This window comes from Vulpes vulpes, chromosome X (genome assembly GCF_048418805.1).
Source record: "Vulpes vulpes isolate BD-2025 chromosome X, VulVul3, whole genome shotgun sequence".
Lineage (NCBI taxonomy): Eukaryota > Metazoa > Chordata > Mammalia > Carnivora > Canidae > Vulpes > Vulpes vulpes.
The window spans coordinates 81,920,921-81,948,685 of NC_132796.1; the positions used below are offsets into that span (position 1 = coordinate 81,920,921).

At 38.0% G+C, this 27,765-nt stretch overlaps 1 protein-coding gene and 1 pseudogene across 6 annotated transcripts in view; one reads left to right on the top strand and one right to left on the bottom strand.

The window, feature by feature from the left end:
- The window catches only part of RTL4 (retrotransposon Gag like 4), a 518,532-nt gene that overhangs the window by 28,091 nt on the left and 462,676 nt on the right, over positions 1–27,765 (top strand). For all 6 annotated transcript variants that reach the window (XR_011998095.1, XR_011998091.1, XR_011998096.1 and 3 more), the window contains exon 2: positions 22,418–22,473. The gene's annotated coding sequence lies outside the window, so the exon portion shown is untranslated. The remainder of the gene's footprint in view (positions 1–22,417; positions 22,474–27,765) is intronic.
- LOC112932084 (U2 spliceosomal RNA) lies at positions 2,850–3,007 on the bottom strand (annotated as a pseudogene).

The following is a 27,765-nucleotide window of genomic DNA, read 5'->3' on the forward strand; positions in this document are numbered from 1 at the left end:
CTCAGTCCTGTTGCATTTATTTATGTGTCTATTTTTGTGCCATTTCCATATTGTTTTAATTACTATGGTTGTATAGTATATCTTTAAATCTGGCATTATGAAACCTCCAGCTTTGTTCTGCTTTCTCAAGAGTGCATTGGGGTCTTTTGTAATTCTACACAAATTTTAGAATTATTTGCTCTAGTTCTGTGAAAGATACTATTGGCTTTTTAATGGGGATTGTACTGGATCTGTTGATTACTTTAGGTGATATGAACATTTTAACAGTATTAATTATTTCAATCCATGAGCATGATATATATTTCCATTTTTATGTCATCTTCAATTTCTTTCTACAGTTTTCAGAGTACAGGTCTGTCTTTCACTTCCTTGGTTAAGTTTATTCCAAGGTATTCTATTCTTTTTGGTGAAATTGTAAATGAGATTATTTTCTTAATTTCTCTTTCTGCAACTTCATTATTAGAGTATAAAAACAGAACAGATTTCTGTATATTAATTTTTTATTCTGCACTTTACTGAATTTTTTTTGTTTTTGTTTTTTTTAATTAATTTTTATTGGTGTTCAATTTACCAACATACAGAAAAACACCCAGTGCTCATCTCATCAAGTGTCCGCCTCAGTGCCCGTCACCCATTCCCCTCCACCCCCCGCCCTCCTCCCCTTCCACCACCCCTAGTTCGTTTCCCAGAGTTAGGAGTCTTTATGTTCTGTCTCCCTTCCTGATATTTCCCAACATTTCTTTTCCCTTCCTTTATATTCCCTTTCACTATTTTTTATATTCCCCAAATGAATTTATGTATTAGTTCTAGTAGTTTATTGCTAGAGCCTATAGAATTTTCAGTGTATAGTATCATGTCATTTACAACAGTGACAATTTTACTTCTTTCTTACCAATTTGAGGGCCTTTTATTTCTTTTTCTTTTCTTATTGCTGTGGCTAGTACTTCTAGTACTGTGTTGAATAAAAGTGGTGAGAGTGACCATCTTTGACTTGTTCCTGATCATAGAAGAAGTTTTCAACTTTTCACCAATGAGTATGTTACTAGCTGTGTGTTTGCCATATATGCCCCTCATTATGTTGAGGTATGTTTCATCTAAACCCACTTTGTTGAGAGTTTTTATCATGAATAAATGTTACATTTTGTCAATTGGTTTGTATACATCTATTGAGATAATCATTGTTTTATCCTTTTGTTAATGTGATATATCACATTGATTTGTGGATATTGAAACATCCTCATATCCTTGGAATAAATCCCACTTGATTAGACTGCAATAGACATTTTTTTCTTAGAAAACACACAGATGGCCAACAGACTCATGAAAATATGCTCATCACTAATCATCAGGAAAATGCAAATCAAAACCACAATGATATATTATTACCTTACACCTTTTAGAAAGGCTAGAATCAAAAAGACAAGAAATAACAAGTGTTGGTGTGGAGAAAAAGTAATCCTCATGCACTGTTGGTGGGAATGTAAATTGGTTGCAACAACTGTGAGAACAATATAGAATCCCTGAAAAAGTTAAAAGTAGAAATACCATCTGATCCAATAATTCCACTACTGAGTTTTTATCCAAAGAAAATAAAAACACTAATTTGAAAAGATGTACACCTCCATATGTTTATTGCAGCATTATTTACAGTAGCCAAGTTATGGAAACAACCTAAACATCCATGGATAGATAAATGGATGAAGAGATATATATATATATATATCAGAATATTAATCAGCCTAAAAAAAGATGAGATCTTGGATTTGCAAACAACATGGATGGCCCTAGAGAGTATTATGCTAAGTGAAATAAGTCTGACAGAGAATGACAAACACCTTGTGATTGCACTTATATGTAGAATCTAAGAAATAAAACAATCAGAAACAGATACATAAATACAGAAAACTAACTGACAGTTGCCAGAGGAGAGGATGGTGGTGGATAGGCAAAAGGGGTGAAGGAGAGTGGGAAGTGCAGGCTTCCAATTATGAAATGAATTAGTCATAAGAATGAAAGTTATAGCATAGGAATATAGTCAATGATATTGTAATAGTGTTGCATGGTGACAGATGGTAGCTACACTTGTGGTAAACATAGCATATAGAATTGTTAAATCACTATGTTGTACACCTGAAACTATTGTAACATTGCATGTCAACTATACATCAATGAAACATTTGTTGTATTTTTATATATTAGCAAAAATTAAAAATTTCCATGGAAAAAATGCCATTAACAGTAGCTCCAGAATATGTTAAATACTTATGGATTAATCTGAGAAAAGATGTGTAAGACTGAGAAAAATCAGAGGAGACCTTAGTAAGTAGAGAGATATATTGTTTCCATGAATCAGAAGGAAGACTTGATATTATTAAAATGTTAATTATTCACAATTTATCTACAGATTAACTCAATCTCAATTAAAATGTTGGTATGCTTTTTAAAAAAATTGACAAAAAAAGATGGTTCTCAAATTTACATGGAAATATAAAGAACCTAAATTAGCCAAAACAAATTCAAAAAAGAACAAATTTGGAGGACTTGTACTAGCTTATTTTCAAGTCTTAATATAATGCTACGTTAATCATGACTATGATATTGGCATAAAGATAAACAATTAGATTGATTTTTGCCAGCATCCATGAAACTGTGGCAGGCCAACTTGTCAGTTTGCAAGTAGGATAAAATCTCAGACCCTTCACAGTTCTTGACACAAGAGCCTTCAAAGTTATTTGTGATAATATATTTCTTAAATTGGGTTGTGAGTACGTGGATCTTCATTTGATGTTTATTCTCTATATTTTACATACACATTATAAGTTATTTTTATATGATACATTTAATAATAAAAACAAAAGAATACTAAACTTATTTGGAAACATTCAGTAATCCATGTCACTAAAAATGGTGCTGTCAAGCCAAATGGGATTATGACCTCTATAAATAATTGAGAATAATATCACACAACATAGTACACTTGATCTTAGCCAAGAGGCTGAGAAGCAATGAGATCACACAACGTAAGATTCCTTACTCAGTATGCTTTACAAGTTTTGACTCCATGCAGAAAGAACCAAAACTAGAAATCATTGATGACACTTATGGGTGAATTTTATACAAGAAAAATTACAATATATTGGGAAAGGAATGTACATTTATGTTTTAAGTTAAAACATAAGTTAAAAAAAATATATATATCCTTCCTTTTTGTTTTCTGCTTTAAAGGAGTTTTTTAAAAAATTAGTCAACCCTCTCCTTGTCTCTGTGGCATTGGTATGTAGGCTTGCATCATATTTTAATTAATTAATGTAGCAAACAGGTTTTTAGATAAATGTTGCTTGGATAATTGGCTTTTCATTTAAGTAAAAGCTCAAGAGCTTAGGGAGAACTTCAAATCTCCATGGCACCCAGGGACTTATTTTCAGCTCCGAGTACAACAGGAAACCTGACATTGATTTTGGCTGAGATAGAGCCATTCAAGGAGACATGGTAAGTCTAGAAGTAATTGCATATTTATAGATGAGATTTCACCTGATTTCTTTTTTTAAATTTTTATTTATTTATGATAGTCACACAGAGAGAGAGAGAGAGGCAGAGACACAGGCAGAGGGAGAAGCAGGCTCCATGCACTGGGAGCCCGACGTGGGATTCAATCTCAGGTCTCCAGGATCACGCCCTGGGCCAAAAGCAGGTGCCAAACCGCTGCGCCACCCAGGGATTCCCTAGATGAGATTTCAGGTGAAGATGCAGGACTTCAATAATGAGACCTGATATCCTTGAAATTTGGATTTTATTTTCCCTTGACTATTCGTGTCTTGAGTCTTCCAAGTTGCTTCATGTTTCCCTCTTTCCTGACAGGTGAATATCAGGGAAGGCAGATATATGGTGAGAGAAGGAGAGAGATTAAAGAGAGGAAGGTAGAAAGATACTGGAAAAGAAAGAGGGGAAGCAAGGAAGATAGAAGAAAGGGGCCAATCAGGAAAATAAATAGATTTAGCAGAACAGAGAGAAATAAGTAGAAGGAATTTAAAAAAAAAAAAACAGGAGTAGAAAGACTAAGACTATGGTGATAATAGTAAATTCTAATAAAAAAAATTCTACTATTTATTACGCCTTTTCTATTTACCAGGCTCTTTACCTAATCTCATTTAATGTGTATAACATTAAGAAGTAGTTCCTATAATTCCCATTTTATAAATTAGAAAACAGCGGCCCAAAGAAGTTAAGTAATTGTCCCAAAATGGTGGAGTCTGGATTTGAATCCAGATCTGTTTGTCTCTAAAGCTAATACTTTCCCCACTGTATCAGATTACCTCTGCATGACACTGAAACAATAGGTTGAAAGGCAAGAGTTTATACTAAATAGGTTACCTGGCATCATATAAACAGAACACACAGAAATAATCTAGCTTTTGTTTCTCTTAATTTTCTCCCCTCATGCTACCCACAAAGGAGATTAAACTGACAGGCAGGGAGAGATATAAAATCCCAGCTTCAGTTTTTACTATTGCTGGGGCTTATAGGTCAAGCAACTTACTTCCCTCTGATCTCACAAAGGGCTTAATGCACAGTTCACTCATAAAAACTCAGTCCAAACTAGCATTTCCTAATCTTTTAGGGGGTATGAACTCCTTTAAGATTCTAAAGAAAACTAAATATTCACTCTTTAGAAATATGCACATTTACATGCAAAATTTTGTGCAACAATTCAGGAGTTTCATAGGCCATCTCAAAGTTCTGAGATTTACATCTGAGATAGAGGTCTTAGTGTTTGGAACTGCAAAAAATGACCCTGAAATCTGAGATAGAGGATGAGCACCAAACCTAGCACCTTGGCTCTGACAGAACTTGGATGAGTCATTTTCAAATGCAAGGTTGGATGTCGTTATCTTCTCTTCAGTTTTCATGGATAGCCCTATGAAAAGCTTGATGTCTGAAGCTTAAGTTTAAATTCCTACCTAGACTCCTACCTGATAAGCACTAAGAAAGTTACATTAGAGCATTGTATTATTTGTGCACTTCAGTGCCCACTTGTGGTCAAGCAAAAATATTTTACCTTGAGTATTGGATGTTAGAGATGGCTATCACGTCCTGGAGGTGTACAGCTCACTTTGAATTTCAGAATAGGGTCTTCTCTTTAGACATTACTTACTTTCATATCACTTTTATTTTTCAAAACTCATATATTCCACTAAAATTTTGATGGGACCTTGTTGTGGTTCATAGTGAAATAATAACATATAATAAAGAATGCTGGACAGAGTTAAGACCTGCCACTAACTTGCTGTTATTGTTACTGAAGGTAGAGCACATTCCCTTTGTGTCCTCTGTATTTTCATTTGTAACACGAAGGGATTGTATTATTATCAGTACTTTTCAAATCTCTTTACATTTTTTTTAGTAGTGAAAACTTGTAACCAGTGGAAATCTTATCTAAACAAACTGAAGTAGCGCTGTTATGATTAAAAAGTGATCATAGTGATGGGAAAGAGTCAGATTCCCTTCCCCCTTCTCATTCTTTCTCCATACCACCAACAAATCTATAAGCCAATTCCATATAGTTTGAAAATAGTTGATCTACAGAGCAACAGCATGTAATGGTCAAGAACATGTGCATTGGAGTCAAGCATATACAGGTTCTGTTCCTAGCTTCATCACTTAATAGCTCTATGCTTTTCAGCAAACCACTTAATCCCTCTATGCCTCAATTTCCATATCTTACAAGTAAGGATGATAAATAGCTCTTATTCCATAAGGTGGTTGTGAAGACTTAGTGACTTAATGTATGTAAAGTGATTACCCAGTGCCTGGTATATGGTAAGTGCTCAATGAATGTTTACTGTTATTAGTATTGATTTATATCATTTTATACAAAGATTTGGCTCATGAAAAATTAGGTCATCTAGGTTTCCCATTGTGCTTTCTTGCTCAATAACTTCTTCCTTCTTATGCTATGCTATAGTTAGAGTAACTAGCATAGTAAGCAGGACCTCTCAATCTCTTTAACATTTTTACTACACTACAATAAGTACAATAAATGGATGTAGTAAATAGTCACATAGCACACTTTTTGAGATATACTTGTGATTTTCCATTTTTATCTTTTTAGTCATGGGGTACTTTTTTTTTTTAAAATACAATATTACTCAGGGCACCTGGGTGGCTCAGTTGGTTAACCATCTGACTCTTTTTTTTAAAATTAATTTTTATTGGTGTTCAATTTACCAACATACAGAAAAACACCCAGTGCTCATCCCGTCAAGTGTCCGCCTCAGTGCCTGTCACCCATGCCCCTCCACCCCCCGCCCTCCTCCCCTTCCACCACCCCTAGTTCGTTTCCCAGAGTTAGGAGTCTAACCATCTGACTCTTGATCAGGTCAGGTCATGGTCTCAGGGTTGTGAAATGGAGCCCCACATCAGGCTCCATGCTGAGTGTGGAGCCTACTTAAGATTCTCTCTCTTCGTCTCCCTCTGTCCATCCTCCCCTCTCAAAAATAAAGAAAAATGGGGAAATAAGATTACTATGGAATTCAGTATGTAAAGCAGATAAGAGTAGAGCTACTCTAATTGAGTCAGAATGGAAGAGGAAGAATTACCTCCTATATCTTTTCCACCCCTGCAACACCAACCTCCTCATACACTCTAGAGAACACAGAAATATTCCATTGCTCTATGGAGAAATGTTTGAAAATCACTGGACCACTAAGATCCTTCTATATCTTAGGTTCTATGAAACTAATTCATTAAGACAATTTAAGGTTTTCCATACTCCCATTATTTTAAGGAAAATACAGACCTAGAAAGGATACTTTACCCTAGAGATCATTCTTAGACCCATTGGATAAGAAACTTAGCCTACGTGTCCTACTACTGTGATCCACTTTGAGTCTATCTGCTCAGAACTCCCATGGTACATTAAAAAAACCAAAACAGCTTTATGGAGGTATAACTGGCATACATAAACTGTATATATTTAAAGTGCATAATTTAATCTTTTCACATATGTCTACATCCATGAAACCATTATTACTATAAAGTTAGTGAACATACACCCATTGTCTCCCAAAGTTTCAACAGGACCTTTTGGAATCTCCTCTCAGCCCCAGAAAACTTCTTTTGGTCACAGTATAATAGTTTATGTTTCTCAGATTTTTATATAAATGGAATCACAGTATATCCTTTTATTTGTCTAGCTTCTCTAACTCAATCATATTATTTTGAGATATATCTAAATGTTGCATATCAACAATTTGTTCCTTTGTATTTATAAGCAGTATTCCATTGTATGGATATACCACAGTTTGTTTATCCATTCACACATGGATGGACAGTTGAGTCATTTCCGGTGTTTAGACCATCCACATTTAATATAATTATTAATATGGCTAGGTTTAATCCCCTCCTCTTGCTATTTAATTTTCATTTGTCATATGTGTTCTTTGTTCCCTTTCCTGTATTTTTTGTTTTTTTCTTTATTTTGGCTCAATTGAAATTTTTTTTATCACATTTAATCTCATTTATTGTCTTATTAACTTTAAGTCTTTGTTTTGTAATTTTGTTAGTATTTGGGGAGGGAGTTATAATATACGTCTTAAATCACAATCTGTTTTCAAGTGTTATTATACAACTTACCACATAGTATAGGAGTCATACAACAGTATGCTTCCATTTCTTTCCTTTAAGCCTTAGTGCTACAGTTGTCATGCATTTGGCTTTTATTCATCCAACAGTTGGGTCTGCTGGTGATGAATTTTGTCAGTTTTGGTGTCTGAAAACATCTTTAATTCCCTTTCATTTTTATATTTTTTTTATTGTAGTAAAATACACATAACATAAAATTTACCATTTTAACCATTTTAAATTATTCAGTTCAGTGGCATTGAGTACATTCACATTGTTGTACAATCATCACTACCATCCATATCCAGAACTTTTTCATCTTTCTCAACCAGAACCCTATACCCATCAAACACTAACTCTCTACTCCCCTGCTATTAGCCCCTGCCAACCACTTTTCTTTCTGTCTCTATGAATTTGACTACTTTAGGTACCTTACATAAGTGAAATCACACAATATTTGTCTTTTGGTGAGTGGTTTATTTTACTTAGTATAAAGTCCTCAGTGTTCAGCCATGTTGTAGTATGTGTCAGAATTACCTTCCTTTTTAAGACTGAATAATATTCTACTTCATGTGTATATCACATTTTGTTTATCATCTGTTGATGAACATTTGTGTTCCCATCTTTTAACTATGGTAAATAATGTTGCTTTGAATATGGGTGTACAAATACTTGTTAAAGTCCTTGCTTTCACTTCTTTTGGGTATATACTCAAGAGTATATGGGTATGTCTCCTTTATTTTTATTTATTTATTTTTGTCCCTTTTATTTTTAGAAGATACTTTATCTTGACAGTTTTTTTCTTTTGGTATTTCGAAGATAATACTGCACTGTCTTCCTACTTACATTGTTTCCAGTGAAAAAAATCTGTTATTCCTTTCTTTGTTTCTCTACATTAGGTGTCTTTTTTTCTCTACTTTTAAGATTTTCTCTTTATCACTGGCTTCCCTGAAGTTTGATTATGATGTAAATTCTTGTGGTGGTGGTCTCCTCCTCCTCCTCCTCCTCCTCCTCCTCCTCCTCCTCCTCCTCCTTCTCCTCCTTCTCCGTCTCCTCCTTCTTTGGTTCGAGTTTTCTTGATCTTCTTGGATATGTGTTTTTATATTTTCATCAAATGTGGAAATTTATTGTCCATCATCTTCAAATATTTTTTCTTTCCTACTCTTCTTTCTCCCTTTTACTCTTTGTGTTTTGTTTTATATACTATCTTTGTGGATTTAGGTGTATTGACATTTTAAAATTCAATATCTAGTCTGTTATTAATTATATCTAGTAGCATTTTCCATCTCACACATTGTAGTTTTCATCTCTACAACTTTTATTTAGGTCCTTCTTATATCTTACATATCTTTATTTAACTTTTTAATACAGTAGAATACAGTAGAATAAATTTTAAGTGTCCTTTTCTGCTTATAGTAATGTATACTCCAGTAGTGGGCCAGTCTTGGTGGGTTATTTTCACATATGGGTCATTTTTTCCTGCCACTTTGCATGCATGGTGACCTTTTATTTGATGCCAGATATTGTGAGTCTTACTTTGTTAGGGTTGTACATATATTTTTTGTATTCCTATAAATATTCTTGCGTTTTGTTCTGGGACATAGTGATACCACTTGGAAAGAGAATGATAAGTTTAGTTCTTACTTTTAGGTTTATTAGGCAGAACTAGATTTATGTTCAGCCTGGAACTAGTTACTTCCTATTATTGAAGATAAACCCTTCTATCAGTCAAAGATCAAGACCTGAACAATCACCTGGATAGGTCATACCCAAAGCAGCATCCTAAGGAGACTAAACAATGGTTTTGGTCTATGACAATGAATGAGTTGTCCTTGTTCTATTAAGTTCAACGAGACCTTGAGGTGAGAGAGTAAAAAGCTAGGTGGAGTTTGAAAGTCCTGTGATATGAATGTGTTTCTGTATGTGTATGTATGTAATTGGTACATGCACAGAATATATCGTTTTAAGCTGAATAGCAGACTACTTCATCTTCCATTTATGGCTTATTTTAGCATACATCAGGCATAGGCTGGAAATAGAGGGGAATGTTTCAGATGCCATTACCATCATTGAATATTTATGGATTATGACTAGAGATGTATGGTGTTAGGCTGGTGTAGTATAAGTCAGTCAGAAAGGTGACCTCTTCATTACTTTACATGCCAAGATAGGTATTCTAAGACACCCTAAAATTACTCTGAGATGAACTCAGGAAATTTATTCATAGAGTTTAAATAAGTAGGTCCCAAACAAGAATTAAATTGACAATAAAAAATAAGCTGCAGTGAGCTTCCACATGTCCACTTTATTTTTGGCATTATTGTTGTTAGTTTCTAATTCTGGCATGTGGATTCAGCACTCAAGAGGCCATTAAATCCTGTCAGTTATTTTGTTCCCAGTTAGCATATAGCCACCAGAATGATGTCAGTAAGTATCTTTATTTGCAAGGTCATATGATTAAATTTATAAGGAACATACACATTTCATCTACCATCTAGACCACTGACATTAATATTCAATCAGAATTCTTTTTGATCAACCCATTGATAAAATTAAGTTCATATAGAGTACATTTCTTACAGTTTGGTAAGAAGACCACCTACAACAGAATCACCTAAAAAGCTTACTGAAACTGTAAATTTATAGGTCTCATTCCAGACCTACTAAATCAGAATCTCTGGGGATGCCTGAGTGGCTCAGTCTGTTGAATGTCCAACTCTTGATTTTGGCTCAGGTCATGATCTCAGGCTCTAAGGATCAGCCCCGTGAAGGGCTCCCCACTCAACAGGGAGTCTGCTTATCTCCCTCTCTCTCTGCCCTCCTCCCTGCTCTCTCTCTCTCTCAAATAAAATAAATCTTTAAAAAAATAAAGTAAGAATATCTGGGTGTGGGGCCCAGGAATCTATATTTTTAACAAGTTACCCACAGGTTTCTGTAGCACACTAATTTTTTAAAAACACTGCTATAGGACTAATATTTTTTAAAAGGAAAAAGTCTTCTAAGTATGAACCAGTACCTTTGTTGTTAATTGTTAAATATTTCCAGATATCTTCTAAACTTGGATTTAATCTTATATTTACATTTTGGTTCAGTGCTCATTCTTAACTCACTAACATCTCTTCAAGTGAGAATTGCACAAAAACCGAGATCCAGCTGTAGTGCTTCAGTTCAGTTTGTAGTCAACGTACCTCTAGTTGCTCCTTGCATCTCTATTTACATCTATTACAGTTGGGGGGGAATATATTCACTTTAATTTGTTACTTCTGGTTAAAGCAGTGGTTCTTGCACTTAGGGGTGCATTATCACCTGGAGGGCTTGTTAAACCACAGATCACTGGGCCCTGTCCCCAGAGTTTCTGATTCAGTAGATCTGTGATGAGACCCCATGATTTGCATTTCTAACATATTCCTGAGTGATACTGTTGCTGCAGGTCTGGGGACCAACTTTGAGAACCAGAGTTAAAGAAACAGGCTGCCTTCTGAAGGTTTGGATTAGCTAAAAACTGGTTCTCAAAGGGGACTACACCTTGGAATCACCTGAGAATCTTAAACAGTATACTAGTACCTGGGACTTGCTCCAGATTAATTAAATCAGAATCACTGGGAGTGAATCCTGGGCGTGAGTGGCTTTTAATATTTAAACGTGATTCTAGCATGAATTCAGTGTTGCAACCTACTGTGCTATAAACTTCAGGCCAAATTCCCTTCTATTCCTTTACTTCTTTTTTCCCATGTATCTGACAAATGACTGAAGATGTTGAAAAACCCTTGCACTTTTTACTTCATCCATTGGACAGCTTCCCTAATTGTATATTGTACATTGTTGCTTCGGGACAATCTTGCTTTTTAATTCCAACTTTGACCTGTTTTCAAGGATCCTGATGCTGACTTGGAGTGACCCTGCACAGTGTGATCTTTTCCTCCTTCCCTGTGTCTATAGTTTTACAAGTCCATTTCTTTCTGAAGCAATAAGCTATTCATCATCAGAGCTATTATCCAGAAGGGTTCTGTGCAGGAGCTCTTCTCCTATACAATGTTTGCAACAGGTGATGTTTTTAGTCTCTTTATTTATAGCATCCTCCATAATTGGAATGTGCCAAACAAGTGACAGTAGTTGGAAGATCTTAATTATTGAACATTCATCATGTGCATAGTTTGGAATAGTACTTTTGATCATGATGGATCCTTTCTCATTAAAATCCTTTGTAGACTAGAGAAATCAGTTTTGCCACAAAAAGAATACTCTCTGAGAGCTGTATTGATGCTTAATTCACCTGTCAGGATTAAGATGAGGTGGAAAGCAGTTTCTTCCCAAACTCCCTATGGTCTTACTTAGAATGTGGACTACATTTGGGAATGGGGCTTCACAGAGACAGGGAACATTGTGACCCAGTGAAATCAAGTCTCTATTGAGGTCTCTATTTTCATTCATGTGCTCAAAAAAATATTTGCTAAAGGTCTACTGTAAGTGTTTGGGATAGAGCAATGGGGAAGATAAAGTTCCTTCCTCATGGCAATGCCATTCCATTGGCCAGTGTGTGTGGGTGTGGGTGTCTGTGTAAGACGTCTAAAAATGTAGGCAAGTAAAAAAAATATATATATATACAGGTATAAAAAATTTCAAATGTGGTAAGTACTAGGAAGGAAAGAAGCAGGATAGTGAGAAAGAGTGCACTGGGAGTGAGAGCAGGGCTATGCTGCTTTGCCTAAGGATGTCCAATGAGAAGTCAATGCAGAAGCACATTATCTGGATAAGGATTTTATTTTTTAATTAATTTATTTTTGTATATATATTTTTAATTTTTTTTTATTGGAGTTCAATTTGCCAACATATAGCATAATGCCCAGTGCTCATCCCACCAAGTGCCCCCCTCAGTGCCATCACTGTCACCCCAACCCCCCGCCCACCTCCCCTACCACTACCCCTTATTCATTTCCCAGAGTTAGGTGTCTCTCATGTTTTGTCACCCTCACTGATATTTTCACTCATTTTCTCTCCTTTCCCTTTCACTAATTTTTATATTCCCCAAATGAATGAGACCATATAAGTTTGTCCTTCTCTGATTGACTTATTTCGCTCATCATAACACCCTCCAGGTCCATCCACATCGAAGCAAAAGGTGGGTATTTGTCGTTTCTAATGGCTGAGTAATATTCCATTGTATACATATACCACATCTTCTTTATCCATTCATCTTTCAATGGACACCAAGGCTCCTTCCACAGTTTGGCTATAGGGGACATTGCTGCTATAAACATTGGGGTGCAGATGTCCTGGCATTTCACTGCATCTGTATCTTTGGGGTAAATCCCCAGCAGTGCAATTGCTGGGTCGTAGGGAAGATCTATTTTTAACTCTTTGAGGAACCTCCACACAGTTGTCCAGAGTAGCTGCACCAGTTCACATTCCCACCAACAGTGCAAGAGGGTTCTCCTTTCTCCACATCCTCTCCGACATTTGTTGTTTCCCTCCTTGTTAATTTTCAACATTCTCACTGGTGTGAGGTGGTATCTCATTGTGGTTTTGATTTGTATTTCCCTGATGGTAAGTGATGTGGAGCATTTTCTCATGTGCTTGTTGGCTATGTCTATGTCTTCCTCTGTGACATTTTTGTTCAGGTCTTTTGCCTATTTCATGATTGGATTGTTTGTATCTTTGCTGTTAAGTTTAATAAGTTCTTTATAGATCTTGGATACTAGCCCTTTATCTGATATGTCACTTGCAAATATCTTCTCCCATTCTGTAGGTGGTCTTTTAGTTTTGTGGACTGTTTCTTTTGCTGTGCAAAAGCTTCTTATCTTGATGAAGTCCCAATAATTCAGTTTTGCTTTTGGTTCTTTTGCTTTCATGGATGTATCTTGCAAGAAGTTGCTGTGGCCAAGTTCAAAAAGGGTGTTGCCTGTGTTCTCCTCTAGGATTTGGATGGGGGATCCCTGGGTGGCGCAGCGGTTTAGCGCCTGCCTTTGGCCCAGGGCACTATCCTGGAGACCCAGGATCGAATCCCACATCGGGCTCCCGGTGCATGGAGCCTGCTTCTCCCTCTGCCTGTGTCTCTGCCTCTCTCTCTCTCTCTCTCTGTGTGTGTGTGTGTGACTAATAAATAAATAAAAATTAAAAAAAACTAGGATTTGGATGGAATCTTGTCTCACATTTAGATCTTTCATCCATTTTGAGTTTATCTTTGTGTATGGTGTAACAGAATAGTCTAGTTTCATTCTTCTACATGTGGATGTCCAATTTTCCCAGCACCATTTATTGAAGAGACTGTCTTTTTTCCAGTGGATAGTCTTTCCTGCTTTTTCGAATATTAGTTGACCATAAAGTTGAGGGTCCACTTCTGGATTCTCCATTCTGTTCCATTGATCTATGTGTCTGTTTTTGTGCCAGTACCACACTGTCTTGATGACCACAGCTTTGTAGTACAACCTGAAATCTGGCGTTGTGATGCCCCCGGCTCTGGTTTTCTTTTTTAATATTCTTCTGGCTATTCAGGGTCTTTTCTGATTCCACAGAAATCTAAGATGATTTGTTCCAACTCTCTGAAGAAAGTTCATGGTATTTTGATAGGGATTGCATTAAACGTGTAAACTGCCCTAGGTAACATTGACATTTTCACAATATTAATTCTTCCAATCCATGAGCATGGAATATTTTTCCATCTCTTTGTGTTTTCCTCAATTTCTTTCAGAGGTTTTCTGTAGCTTTTAGGGTATAGATCCTTTACCTCTTTGGTTAGGTCTATTCCTAGGTATCTTATGTTTTTGGGTTGCTAAAGTCTCCCAGTATTAGTGTAGAATTATCTACATATGTCTTTACGTTGGTTATTAATTGATATACTTGGCAGCTCCCACATTAGGGGCATAAATATTCATAATTGTTAGGTCCTTTGTTGGATAGATCCTTGAAGTATGATACAGTGTCCCTCTTCATCTCTTACTACAGTCTTTGAGATAAACTTTAATTTATCTGATAGGATTGCTACCCCTGCTTTTTTTGAGGACCATTGGAGTGGTAAATGGTTCTTTACCTTTCATTTTCAGGCTGTAGGTGTCCTTAGGTCTGAAATGAGTCTCTTGTAGACAGCAAATAGATGGGTCTTGCTTTTTTGGGGGGAGGGAGGTCTCGCTTTTTTATCCAGTCTGAAACCCTGCATTTTTTGATGGTATCACTAAACCCATTCAGGTTCAGTTACTATTGAAAGATAGATTTAGTGTCATCATAATACCTATTCAGTCCCTGTTTTTGTTGGTTATTTCCTTCGGCACCCTCTTTCTTTTACAGAGTCCCCCTTAATATTTCTTGCAGAGCGGTTTGGTGGTGTCATATTCTTTCAGTTTCTGCCTATCTTGGAACCTCTTTATCTCTCCTTCTATTCTCAATGAGAGCCTTGATGGATAAAGTATTCTTTGCTGCATGTTCTTCTCATTTACTACCGTGTATATATCATGCCAGCCCTTTCTGGCCTGCCAGGTCTCTGTGGAGAAGTCTGCTGTTAAAATAATATTTCTCCCCATATAAGTTAGGGACCTCTTGTCTCTTGCTGCTTTAAGGATTTTTCTCTTTAACTTTGGAATTTGCAAGTTTCACTATTAAATGTTGAGGTGATGAATGGTTTTTATGGATTTTAAGGGGGGGAAACCTCTCTATCTCCTGGATCTGAGTGCCTGTTTCCCTCCCCAAATTAGGGAAGTTCTCAGCTATGATTTGTTCAAATAAAGTTTCTTGCCCTCTATCCCTTCGGCGCCCTCTGGAACCCCAATTAAATGTAGATTTTTCCTTTTGAGGCTGTCATTTATTTCCTTTAACCTTTCCTCATGGTCTTTTAAATTGTTTTTCTCTTTTTTCCTCAGCTTCCTTCCTTGGCATCAACTTGTGTTCTTTTTTATTTTTTAAGATTTTAATTATTTATGAAAGACACAAAGAGAGAGAGGCAGAGACACAGACAAGGGAGAAGCAGGCTCCATGCAGAGAGCCTGATGTGGGATTCGATCCTGGGACTCCAGGATCATGCCCTGAGCCAAAAGCAGATGCTCAACCACTGAGCCACCCAGGCATCCCATCAACTTGTCTTCTATGTCACTCACTCTGTCTTCTACCTCCTTAACCCTCGTTGTTAGGGCCTGCAGTTTGGATTGCATCTCATTTAATTGTTTTTTAGTTTTGGCTTGATTAGATCTTAATTCTGCAGTCATGAAGTCTCTTGAATCCTTTATGCTTTTTTCCAGAGCCACCAGTAGCTTTATAATTGTGCTGCTAAATTGGCTGACATTGAATTGTAATCCAAATTCTGTAACTGTGGCAGAGAGTAATGTTTCTGATTTTTTCTTTCGTGGTAACTTCTTTCTAGTCATTTTGCTCAGTGCAGAGTGGCTAAAAACGATTTGTACTTGTTAAAAGCACAAACTCCTCTCTGTAGCATTCTAGCTGTTTTCTCTTTAAATCTCAGGTCGAATTCATAAGCACATAAGTTTTCAGGATGATTTGAAAGTTATCTAGGTAAGTTGGTGGGGACATGAGTTGGGGACCCTACTCCTCTGCCATCTTGCCCCCCCTCCCTGATAATGATTTTAAAATGATTACTCTGGCTGCTACAGAGTATGGTCTATAAGATGGCAAGAGTGAGTACAGAGTGATTAGATTGGAGGTGACTTAGCCTAAGATTTTAGCAATGCAGGAATGAGAAATGGGTAAATAAGTGAATATCATGAATATCATGAATTTTACAGGCATAGCCAACAGGACTTGTTGATGGACTGGCTATGGAATGGGAGGAAAAGAGAAAAGGTGTCTGGGTTTTTGGTTTGAACAACTGGGATGATGTTGGGGGTATTTACTGAAATGGGGAACAGCGGGAGGAAGAGCAAATTTAGGAGAAAAGAATTCTATTTTGGTCATGTTTACTTTGAGATGTCTATATTGAAATAGAGATTCTTGTTTGGTATCATGACTATGGAATTCAGAGAGAGATGTCTGAGCTGGAGATAAACATTTTTGATTCTCCAACATATAGAGGGAATTTAAAGCCATGGGCCTGAATAAGATGCCCTAGGGAATGAGTGTAGAAGAGAGGAGAGACCTGAAGCCTGAGCCCTGAGGCTAATGGTAAGGGAAATGAGGAGGATATAGAGGAGATTAAGAAGGAACAGCCAATGAGGTAGGAGGACAAACTCAGTGAGTGCCTTTCCCAGAAACCCAAATGTAAGAAGTAAATCCTGAAGAAGGGGTGATCAACTGTGTCAACTCATGCTGACCAATGCTGCTGAGAGGCATGTCCTGAGCCAATGTAATATACAGAATAGAATGCTGGTTTGCAAAGCAGGAAACTTGAGTTTTAAATAAGTAACTGGAACTAACTGCATCATCATCATCATCATGGTAGTAATCAATTTTTCCCCATATCTATTATGTTTCAGGCACTGGCCTAAGTGTTTGAATGCATTAGCTCAATGAATCCTCCAAAACACAATAAGAGGAATATGCTATTATAATTTCCATTTCACAGATGGGGGAACTGAAGCTCATAGAAGTAAAATCATATGCTCAATGTCACAGCATTGTCTGGGGCAAATTTCTTTTGAGCCTCAGTTTCCCATACCTATAAAATAAGTGAGTGGATTGGTTTATTTTTCTCTTCAGATGTTTATTTAAATTCCAGTTATTTTACTAAACTTTTTCAGCAATAATACCTTCATCTAAAACAAAAGCAGGGGCAGTCTGGGTGGCTCAGTTGTTTAGCAGTGCCTTTGGCCCAGGGTGTGATCCTGGAGACCTGGGATCGAGTCCCATGTCAGGCTCCCTGCATGGAGCCTGCTTCTCCCTCTGCCTGTGTCTCTCCCCCTCTCTCTCTGTCACTCATGAATAAATAAATATAATCTTTCAGAAAAAAGCAGAAGCAGAAACTCAATATTAAAAAATCACAGAATTGCGCTATTATAAACTTTCATATAAGTTTGGTAGTCCCATATTCTGGGCTTCTACCCACTCCCCCACTCTCTGCCCTGTGTTTCCCAAACCACTCAACTGAATGGATTCTGTGTCCTTTGGCCTTTGAAAGCTAATTTAGGTTTTCATCTGCCCTCCTTGTGACCAAGGGCTAGTATTACAGTGTTATTGGTCAGTGTTAAGACATTCTTCTCTGGCTCTGGGCCACATACAAGAGCCATCAGTACGTGTGGGGTGAAGTCAGGACTACTTGCACTTCAGTGAACTGGCCATAATGTAAGCTCCTCACTGTCCTCATTTAAAGTAAACATCTAGATGAATATGGCCCAACATCATAACTTGAAAAATATTGGGTGTTCAATAAATAGTTAATTTAAAAAGAATTATTTGAGTGGTTCTTTGACATTTCTTTTGGAAAATTTTCTCTACATCCTCTAGAAAAAGTCAAACTTTTTCCTCTGTATGTACTCCCTGGATCTTCTTTCTTTTTTTATTTTTTCTTTTTTTAAAGATTTTACTTATTTATTCATGAAAGACACAGAAAGAGAGAGGCAGAGACACAAGCAGAGAGTGAAGCAGGCTCCATGCAGGGAGCCTGATGTGAGACTCCATCCTGGGACTGCGAGATCATGCCTTGGGCTAAAGGCAGGCACTTAATTGCTGAGCCACCCAGGCATCCCTGGATCCTTTTTCTACCCCCACTATAGTCTTTGCCACATTAGGAAGTCATTTATCATCGGATTATGTCTGTCTCCTCTAGTAGATGGAATCACATTCACCCTGGCCCCTAGCACAGGGCCTGACCATGCTCATCCAACATACATTGAATGAATAACAGACTTTCCTTTTGGGGAGAGAGAGTGGCTATAAGAAGGGGAGGAAAAAAAAAAAGAAGGGGAAGAATATCGTTTGGCAGACCTCAAGAAAGCCTAGTGTCTTCCACTCATTTGGTGTTCATTGGAACAATTTGTTTCTGGGAATTTTCTCTGTACCATCATATAGGCTTGGAATTCCTTAGTGCATATTAACATATCATAAACAAGGAGTACATGTGTTTCACTTCTCCCAACTGCTATGTGACACTTAGAGTGCAAAATTTTGGTTTTGGTCTTCCAGCTCCAGCTCTGCTAATGGAAATGAAATATAGTGAGGGACATACAGGCAAATACAGTCAACAGCCTGCAAGATTGACATTTATTGTGATGTGCTACAGGGGTGGGCCAGGGCAGCAAATAATTTGTGCAAAGGCCTTCCATAGCTGAGAATGGAAAATACTCACTGCAGTTCCTAAGTAATGCCAAGTCTGAAGATTTTGACCTTTTGTTCAGCATGAAAATCTTGATAAGAGTATACATCCTCCCTTCAACTACAGTAGTATGGTAGAGCAGAAAGAACAGAGTCTCGGTGTGCTACTGACCTGGGTTTGAAACCCAGGTCTGTATTCTTCTAGTCATGTTATTTTCAGCAAGTCACTCAATTTCTCTTAGTTTTTATTCTATAAGGATAATGAAGTGCCTGTGTGATTTGGTCAGTTACATGTTTAGCTCTTGGCTTCGGTTCAGGTCATGATCTTAGGGTCTTGAGACTGAGCCCCTAATAGGGCTCCACACTAACTTCAGAGTCTGCTTGAGATTCCCTCCCTCTCCCTTTGCTCCTCCCCCCACTCTCTCTCAAACATAAATAAATAAAATCTTAAAAAAGTAAAAATAATTATGTGTACTTTGATAAGTTTGTGTGAGCAGTTCAGATGGTTATATAAAGGGTCTGGCACACAATAAATTCCCATGTTAGAATAGATTAGAAAATCAAAGTAGTTTTACCTGTGCCGGAAGTAGTCCTTGCATCTTACCCAATTAATGTGTCTTATCTGTTAAGCATCCCAGGTAAGGAGTGGGTGATGATGGCATCTCTGAGGACAGATAGGGAAGGCAATCTCCCTGCCCTTATGTATCTCAGTATATCGTTCATTTATCTGCAAATGAAGGCATATGTATTTTCATTGTTTAAGCCATTCATTCTTTTTTCCTGAAAAGAAAACAGCATCAGTGGTTTATCCCAGAGAATTAATCCTGTACACTTGTTCACTCAATTATTAATTCCTTTAGCAGATATTTAATAAGTGCCTGCTATGAATGAGGCCCTTTTAGAGGTACTAGGGATACAAGATAGACAAAAATCCTCACTTTAGAGCTTACAATATTTTTTGAGGGAGACAGACAATATAAAGGTAAGTAAAATATGTCACTGCATGTTAGACAGTGATACTAAGTACCAGGGAGAAAAATAAAGCAGGAAAAAGTGATAGTATTGAAAGTATCCTGAATGAGAATTTCAGTCTGAGATGGAGGGACCAGGGAAGGGATCACTTAGAAGATGACATTTGATTAAAGGGCTGAAGAAATGCAAATAATATGGAGAAGAGCATTCTATTCAGAGGGTACAGGACAAGTTCAAAGATCATCAAGCAGGGGGAATGGATAATACATATATAGAGTAGCAAAGGAGCCAGTGTGGCAAGAGTTGAGTGAACAAGAACAGCAGTAAAAATATGAAGCCAGAGAGGAACCCCTGGGTGGCTCAGTCAGTTGATTGTCCAACTTTTTGGTTTCAGCTCAGGTCATGATCTCAGGGTTGTAAGATTGAACCCCATGTAGGGCTCCACCCTCAGTGGAGGAATCTGCTTGGGATTATCTCTCTCCCTCCCCCTCTTCCTTTCCCTCTGCTCATGTTCATGCATACTCTCTCTCTCTCTCAAATAAATAAATAAACAAATAAAATTAAAAATGAGGCCAGAGAGGTAACTGGGGAATTGGAAGGTAGATGGTGAGAACTTTGTAGGTAATAGTAAGTACTTTGCCTTTTACTCAGTATGAGATAGGGAGGTATGGAAAAATTAGAAGGATCTCTCTGGTTACTGTGTGAAGATTAGACTTTGGTCGGGGCAAAAAGGAAGGGCAGAACATCACTCTGAGAGGTTATTGACAATTTTACCCACAATCATCATCCAAGAAGGTGGTAGAAAGTAAAAGGTTGTCTTGAGAGGATGCTAGCCTGTCAGTCAGTCTGAAATAATCACCAGTTGAGGATGTAGCTGGGGATCATAAAGGATGGTAGCAATGTATCAAAGCACCAACTGATTTAACAATTTTGCTGCTATCTGTGTTTTCCTGGTAGTAGGTGTGTGTGGGGGGAAGCTTCTCACCAACCTCAAGACGTTGTCTTAGCTCAGCTGTCATGGTCACTGTGACAACAGCCTCATCCTGGGTCTCATTCTGACTTTGGAAAAAGGCCCAAACGTATGGTGAAATGCTAAACTGCAAATGCCTCTTCCCTTCTGTGTCTCTTTAGCATCAGTTTTTTCCCACTCAGATTTAATCTCAGGCTTTTGCCATTCACTCATTACCAAGTTCTTTAGCAAAAACAACTGGGTGTTTGAGAGATCTAGTAGGTTTATGACATGCCATTTCTTCTTTGGATGAGGAGATTGTGGGTTACAAGCTCTCCAAGGTGCAAGCATTTAGCATTCTTAGTTTTCTTAAATTACATTTACTTTGAATATCTAGAAATACTACCATGGGGGTATTTTTAAGTTTTGTGTCATCCAAGAAGTGGTCTAGGTACTAATGGCAGGATTGGACATCCTGCCTATTGCAAATTGTACCCAGAGGCAGGGAACATATTTGGCAAATTCAGTAAATAGGTAAATTGGCTCCAAGAAGGATGAAAGAGTGCTATGTTCTCAGCTATCAGGTGGCCATAATGAGGGCAAAGCTAAGGTTATATCTGTGCAGGCAGAATAATATGATTGTGGCAGAGCTAATCTGTTGATTTCCACTGCCTTAATGATCCACTGCCTGCCTTCCAGGGCAGTCCTGAGTACAAAAATGGCCGACACGAACCAAGCTGTTTCACAAACACGCTACCGGTGATACTAGGCTCATCATCTACCTCCTGTTTTTCTAATACAACATTGCTAATATACGAAGCCCTTTTTAGATTATTTTCACACATATCTTATTTCATCATTATGGGATGAGCAGAACAGGGATTATTATGTCTATTTTCAGACGAGGAAAGTGAGATCCAGAAGAAGGGAAAGGTATTGCTCATAAATGAAGAGTAGACCCATACCTTGAATCTAGTCTTCATTGCACTTTCCTAAACATGAATCATGGTGCCTATCACAGAATTATTAAATAGACTTTATTAAGTGCCTGTTTAGGTATGAAACAAAAAGTACATATACTTATTTTCTCTAAATCTTTGTTTTCTATATGCAAAGGATAAACATATGACAAATAGGAGCACAGGGATAAAACAAACATCAAATTTGGTGACATCACAGTTGTGTTTTAGTTATGGGCACTGTACGGTAGAAAGAGGGTGAACTTATACATACAATCTGAATGACAACTAGGGTGATGAACCATCCTGGTTTACCTGGGACTGGGAGGCTTCTTAGAAAATAGGACTTTCAGTGCTAAAACTAGGAAAGGCCTAGGCACTCTAGACAACAAAGCTTCCCCATGCGGAAAATATGGAAATAGATAACATAGAAGGAGCACTGAACTTAGAGCTAAAAATCTAGATTAAAATCCTGACTTTAGGGCACCTGGGTAGCTCAGTCAGTTAAGTGACTGCCTTTCTCTCAGGTCATGGGTCCTGAAATAGAGCCCCCAGTCAGGGTCCCTGCTCAGCAGGGAGTCTGCATCTCCCTCTTTCTCTGACCCTCCCCTACCTCAAGTTGTCTCTTATGCTTTCTGTCAAGCTCTCCCTCATGCTGGTTCTCTCATTAAAATCCTGATCTGTCATCCACCAGCCACGTAACCTGAGGAATGTCTTTGCTCCTTCCTAGGTCATAGCTGATTCATGTGGAAAATGGTGATATCATTATACCCATCACACAGAATAGTAAGTATTAAATGAAATAATTCATATAGGTAAAAAGATCAATTATGGATAGCTATGCAAATGTTGTTTTATTTGATGGTGGCTCCAAAGAAAACAATAAGAACAAGTTTTATGCATGTTCTCATGCATCTACTCTATCTGTGAAAATAGTTTTGTGAAAATAGTTTCAATGAGCTTTGAATGATCTGAAGTCAAGACAGTCAGCAAAATTGTCTAATTTAAAACAAGTTTGTGACTGTACTACATGTCATCTTCTCTCATAGATCTGGAGAATGAAACAATAGCAATTGTAGGTGTTTCTTATGTTTTCTTTACCAAACCAATTCTGAGAAAGCATCCTTTTCCACTTCCTCCTATTTGACTATTTTTTGCAAAATGTGTAGCCAGACTCCACATAAAGAGCAATCATACCAGGTCAAAAGTGGGAATTAAAATATTCATGTTAATTAGAGACTTACTTTCCTATGTGTCCCTACTTCAACTTGAAATCTTTAAAAAATGGTTTTGAGGGAGTTATCCATTTTTTTAAGGCTGCATCCCCTTCATTGTCATTGGAACAGTGTAGCTAAGAAAAAGGAATATTTAACTTCCAGAAAGTTGTTTTTATCTGTTCATTTACTCATTCAACTCATATTTTTTAAGAGTATCCAGGGCCCAATCCGTCACTTGGGCACTAGTGATACAAGTGAACAAGGCAGACAAGGTCCCAGACTCCTCATCAGATTTCATTCTAATGAGAATCATATGCTAAACATTTTTTAAAAATAAAAATAAATAAATAAATGATAATTACACATGTTGAATAGTGCTATGAGATAAAAGGACAAGAAAATTTGACAAAGATTAATGGGAGTTTTATTTTAAATTGGAGTGTGTAGGAGAAGGTGGGGCAAGATGGCAGAGGAGGAGGGGACCTGGCCCCACCAACTTACTAGATAACTTTCAAGTAATCCTGAAGACCTATGAATTTGACCTGAGATTTAAAGAGAGAACAGCCAGAACACTATAGAGAGAAGGGATTTTGCTTCTAACAAGGTAGGAAGGTGGGAAAAAATACAATAAAAAAGAATCAAGAGTGGGAGGAGCACTACAAGGAGCCAGGCAAAAGCCAGGCGCTGACAGCCTCCGGGACAGGAAAGCCCAGCCCTGGAGAAGCAGGAACTTAAAAATCCGCACCTGATTCTTCCTGGAGGGAAAAGTGCTCAGCAGGGAAACCGGGCAGAATCACAGGAGGGGCAGTGGAGCCTCCAGTCTCTCGGGGTCACTAATAGAGGAAGTGCAATAGAGTGTGCAGGGAGAGCACAACACATACTGCGGGCTGATCTTGGTAAAGGGCTGGAGCGCGCGCCCAGCGGGGCCTCAGAGAACAGCTCAGGCAGCCGCTCCACGCGGAGGGGGCTGCACCCTGCTGCCTTCAGGAGCTGCCACCCTGGGAGCTTGATTCCAGCAGCACAGGCCCCGGATCCCAGGACACCGGGTGGACAAAGCCCAGGAACCTGTGCTCCCCCCGGGACAGGTGGAGGGGGGTAGGGCACAGGACAGCGAGGACTCTCCTGCCACCGGGTGCCCCCGAGCTGTGCAGGTCAGCGCCCCACGCCCCCGGAGCATCCAGGCCAATGCAGACAGGGAGCTGTAGTAGTTACTGTGGGAGCTGACTCCAGGGCTGGAGAGGGGCTGCTGCCAGTGTGGTTGTTTCTCCTTGTGTCACCCTGTGCCTGGGAGGGTGGGACCACCAGGGAACAGAGGCCTCATGGGGTAAACAGCTCCCACCGAGCCCTGCACCCAGCAGGGGACGGGGCAGCTCCCCCAGGTGCACACATCTGAGAATCAACACAGCAGCCCCTCCCCCAGGAGACCAGCTGGAAGGACAGGGGAAGAGCAAGTTCTTGACCAAGCAGCGATGAAAATCTTCAGGGGAAGTCGAGGGATTTACAGTATATAGAACCAAAGGGTACCCCTCCCTTCTCCCCCCTTTTTTTCTGGAACAACCTGTTTTTATATCAGATTAAAAATTTCCAATATTTTTTTTCTTTTCCCACCTTAAGTACAATATTTTGCCACCTCTTCATTTTTAAGTTGCTTCCTTTTTGACTTTCATATTTCTACAATTAAATGTCTTAGATACATTTACCACTTCTAGATTCCCTTCAACATATTCAATTCAAATTTAGGAGACATACGAGATTTGTTTTTTTGTTTTTTGTTTTCTCTGCCTCATTTTTTTCTACAGTGGTGGAAGTTCATACCTTCTAAAACATGACCAGCATGCACCCAGAGCCAAGTGGTATACTGTGGTGGTTCATTGTGAGCTAATATTCTCTCTTCATTCCCATTCTGCTCCCTGTTTTATCTCATTTATATTTTGGTGGTCAATGTTGGGGCTTTCTACAAGTATTTTTGGTTTATATAAATTTGGGACTGAGCATCTTCTAACATACAGAACTTAATACACTCAGAACCAAGAGGATCACGTTCCAGGACCCCTCAGGTAGACTACATTCTCCCTCCACTACAACTTCTTCACCACCATCATCTCCCAGTCCCCTCACTTTTTTTTCTCTTCCCTTTTTTTTCTCTTTATATTTGCTTTTTCTCTTCTTTTTTTCTTCATCGTTAGGATTCTTGGCCTTTTATTTTGTACTACTCTGTTTTAAAATTTGTTTTTCACTATAGTGGTCCTTGTGTTTTATTTTGTTTTGATCTTTGTTCCCATTTTCTGGTCTCTGACCTTGTCAGAATAATCTGGGGTGAAATTTACTTAGGTTGTGGTTGATATTCTTCACTCAGCCCACTCATACAGCCAGTCTGCACTGAGTAAAATGACTAGAAGGAAGAACTCACTACAAAAGAAAGAATCAGAAACAGTACTCTCTGCCACAGAGTTACAGAATAGGGATTTCAATTTGATATCAGAAAACCAATTCAGAAGTACAATTACATAGCTACTGTTGGCTCTATAAAAAAGCATAAAGGATTTAAGAGACTTCATGACTGCAGAATTTAGATCAAATCAGGCCAAAATTAAAAACAATTAAATGAGCTGCAATCCAAACTACAAGTCCTAACAATGAGGGCTACAGAGGTGGAAGAAAGAGTGAGTAACATAGAAGACAAGTTGATGGCAAGGAAGGAAGCTGATGAAAAAGAGAAAAACAATTAAAAGACCATGAGGAAAGGTTAAGGGAAATAAATGATAACCTCAGAAAGAAGAATCTACATATAATTGAGGTTTCAGAGGGCGCTGAAAAGGATAGAAGGCCAGAAAGCATATTTGAACAAATCAAAGCTGAGAACTTCCCTAATTTGGGGAGGGAAACAGGCACTCAGATCCAGGAGATAGAGAATCCCCACAAAAAATCCATAAAAACCATTCAACATCTTCACATTTAATAGTGAAACTTGCAAATTCCAAAGATAAAGAGAAAATCCTTAAAGAAGCAAGAAACAAAAGATCCCTAACTTATACAGGGAGAAATATTAGATTAACAGCAGACCTCTCCACAGAGACCTGGCAGGCCAGAAAGGGCTGGCAGTATATATTCAGGGTCCTAAATGAGAAGAACATGCAGCCATGACTACTTTATCCAGCAAGGCACTCATTCAGAGTAGAAGGAGAGATAAAGAGATGTCAAGATAGGCAGGAACTGAAAGAATATGTGACCACCAAACCAGCTCTGCAAGAAGGAGGACCCTGTAAGAGAAAGAGGAAGCTCAAAGAAATAAGCCACAAAAACAGGGACTGAATAGGTATTACAATGACACTAAATTCATATCTTTCAATAGTTACTCTGAACATAAATGGGCTAAATGATCCCATCAAGAGATGCAGGGTTTGGGACTAGATAAAAAAGTAAGACACTTCTATTTGCTATTTACAAGTTACTCATTTTAGATCTTAGGAATCCTCCAGCCTGAAAATGAAAGGTTAGAGAACCACTTACCATTCCAATAGTCCTCAAAAGAAAGCTTGGGGTAGCAATCCTTATATCAGATAAATTAATGTTTATCTCACATACTGTAGTAAGTGATGAAGAGGAGCACTGTATCATACTTAAAGGGTCTATCCAACAAGAAGACCTAACAATCATGAATATTTATGCCCCTTTTGTGAGAGCTGCCAAGTATATCAATTAATAGCCAATGTAAGGACATACTCAGATAATAGTACACTAATAGTAGGAGACTTCAACACGGAGCTTTCTGCAAATGACAGATCTTCTAAGCACAACATCGCCAAAGAAACAAGGTTCTTTAAATGATACATTGGACCAGATGGATTTCACAGATATTTACAGAACTTTCCATCTGAATGTAACTGAATACACATTCTTCTCAAATGCACATGGAACTTTAATCAGAATAGACCACATACTGGGTCACAAATCAGGTCTCAACTGATACCAAAAGATTGGGATTGTCCCCTGCATGTTTTCAGACCACAATGCTTTGAAACTAGAACTCAATCACGAGAAGAAATTTGGAAGAAACTCAAATACGTGGTGGTTAAAGAGCATCCTACAAATAGATGAAAGGGTCAACCAGGAAATTAAAGAAGAATTTAAGAGATTCATGGAAACTAATGAAAATGAAGATACAACCATTCACAATCTTTGGGATATAGCAAAAACAGTCCTAAGAGGGAAATACATCGCAATACAAGCCTCCCTCAAAAAACTGGAAAAAACTCAAATACACAAACTAACCTTGCACCTAAGGGAACTGGAGAAAGAACAAGTAACACCTACACGAAGCAGAAGAAGAGAGATAATAAAGATTCGAGCAGAACTCAATGAAATAGAGACCAGGAGTATTGTAGAACACATCAACAAAACCAGTAGTTGGTTCTTTGAAAGAATTAATAAGATAGATAAACCATTAGCCAGCCTTATTAAAAAAAAAAAGGTAACTCAATAAAATCATGAATGAAAGAGGAGAGATCACAACCAATATCAAGGAAATAAAAACAATTTAATGATGTATTGTGAGCAGCTACTCACGAATAAGTTAGGCAATCTAGAAAAAATGGATGCATTTCTGGAAAACCAGAAATTAGCAAACTGGAACAGGAAGAAATAGAAAAACTGAATAGGTCAATATCCAGGGAGAAAATAGAAGCAGTCATCAAAAACCTCCCAAGACACAAAAGTCCAGGGCCAGATGGCTTCCCAGGGGAATTCTATCAAACCTTTAAAGGAGAAAAAAATGCTTATTCTACTAAAGCTGTTCTGAATGATAGAAAGGGATGTAATACTTCCAACTCATTCTATGAGGCCAGCATCACCTTAATTCCAA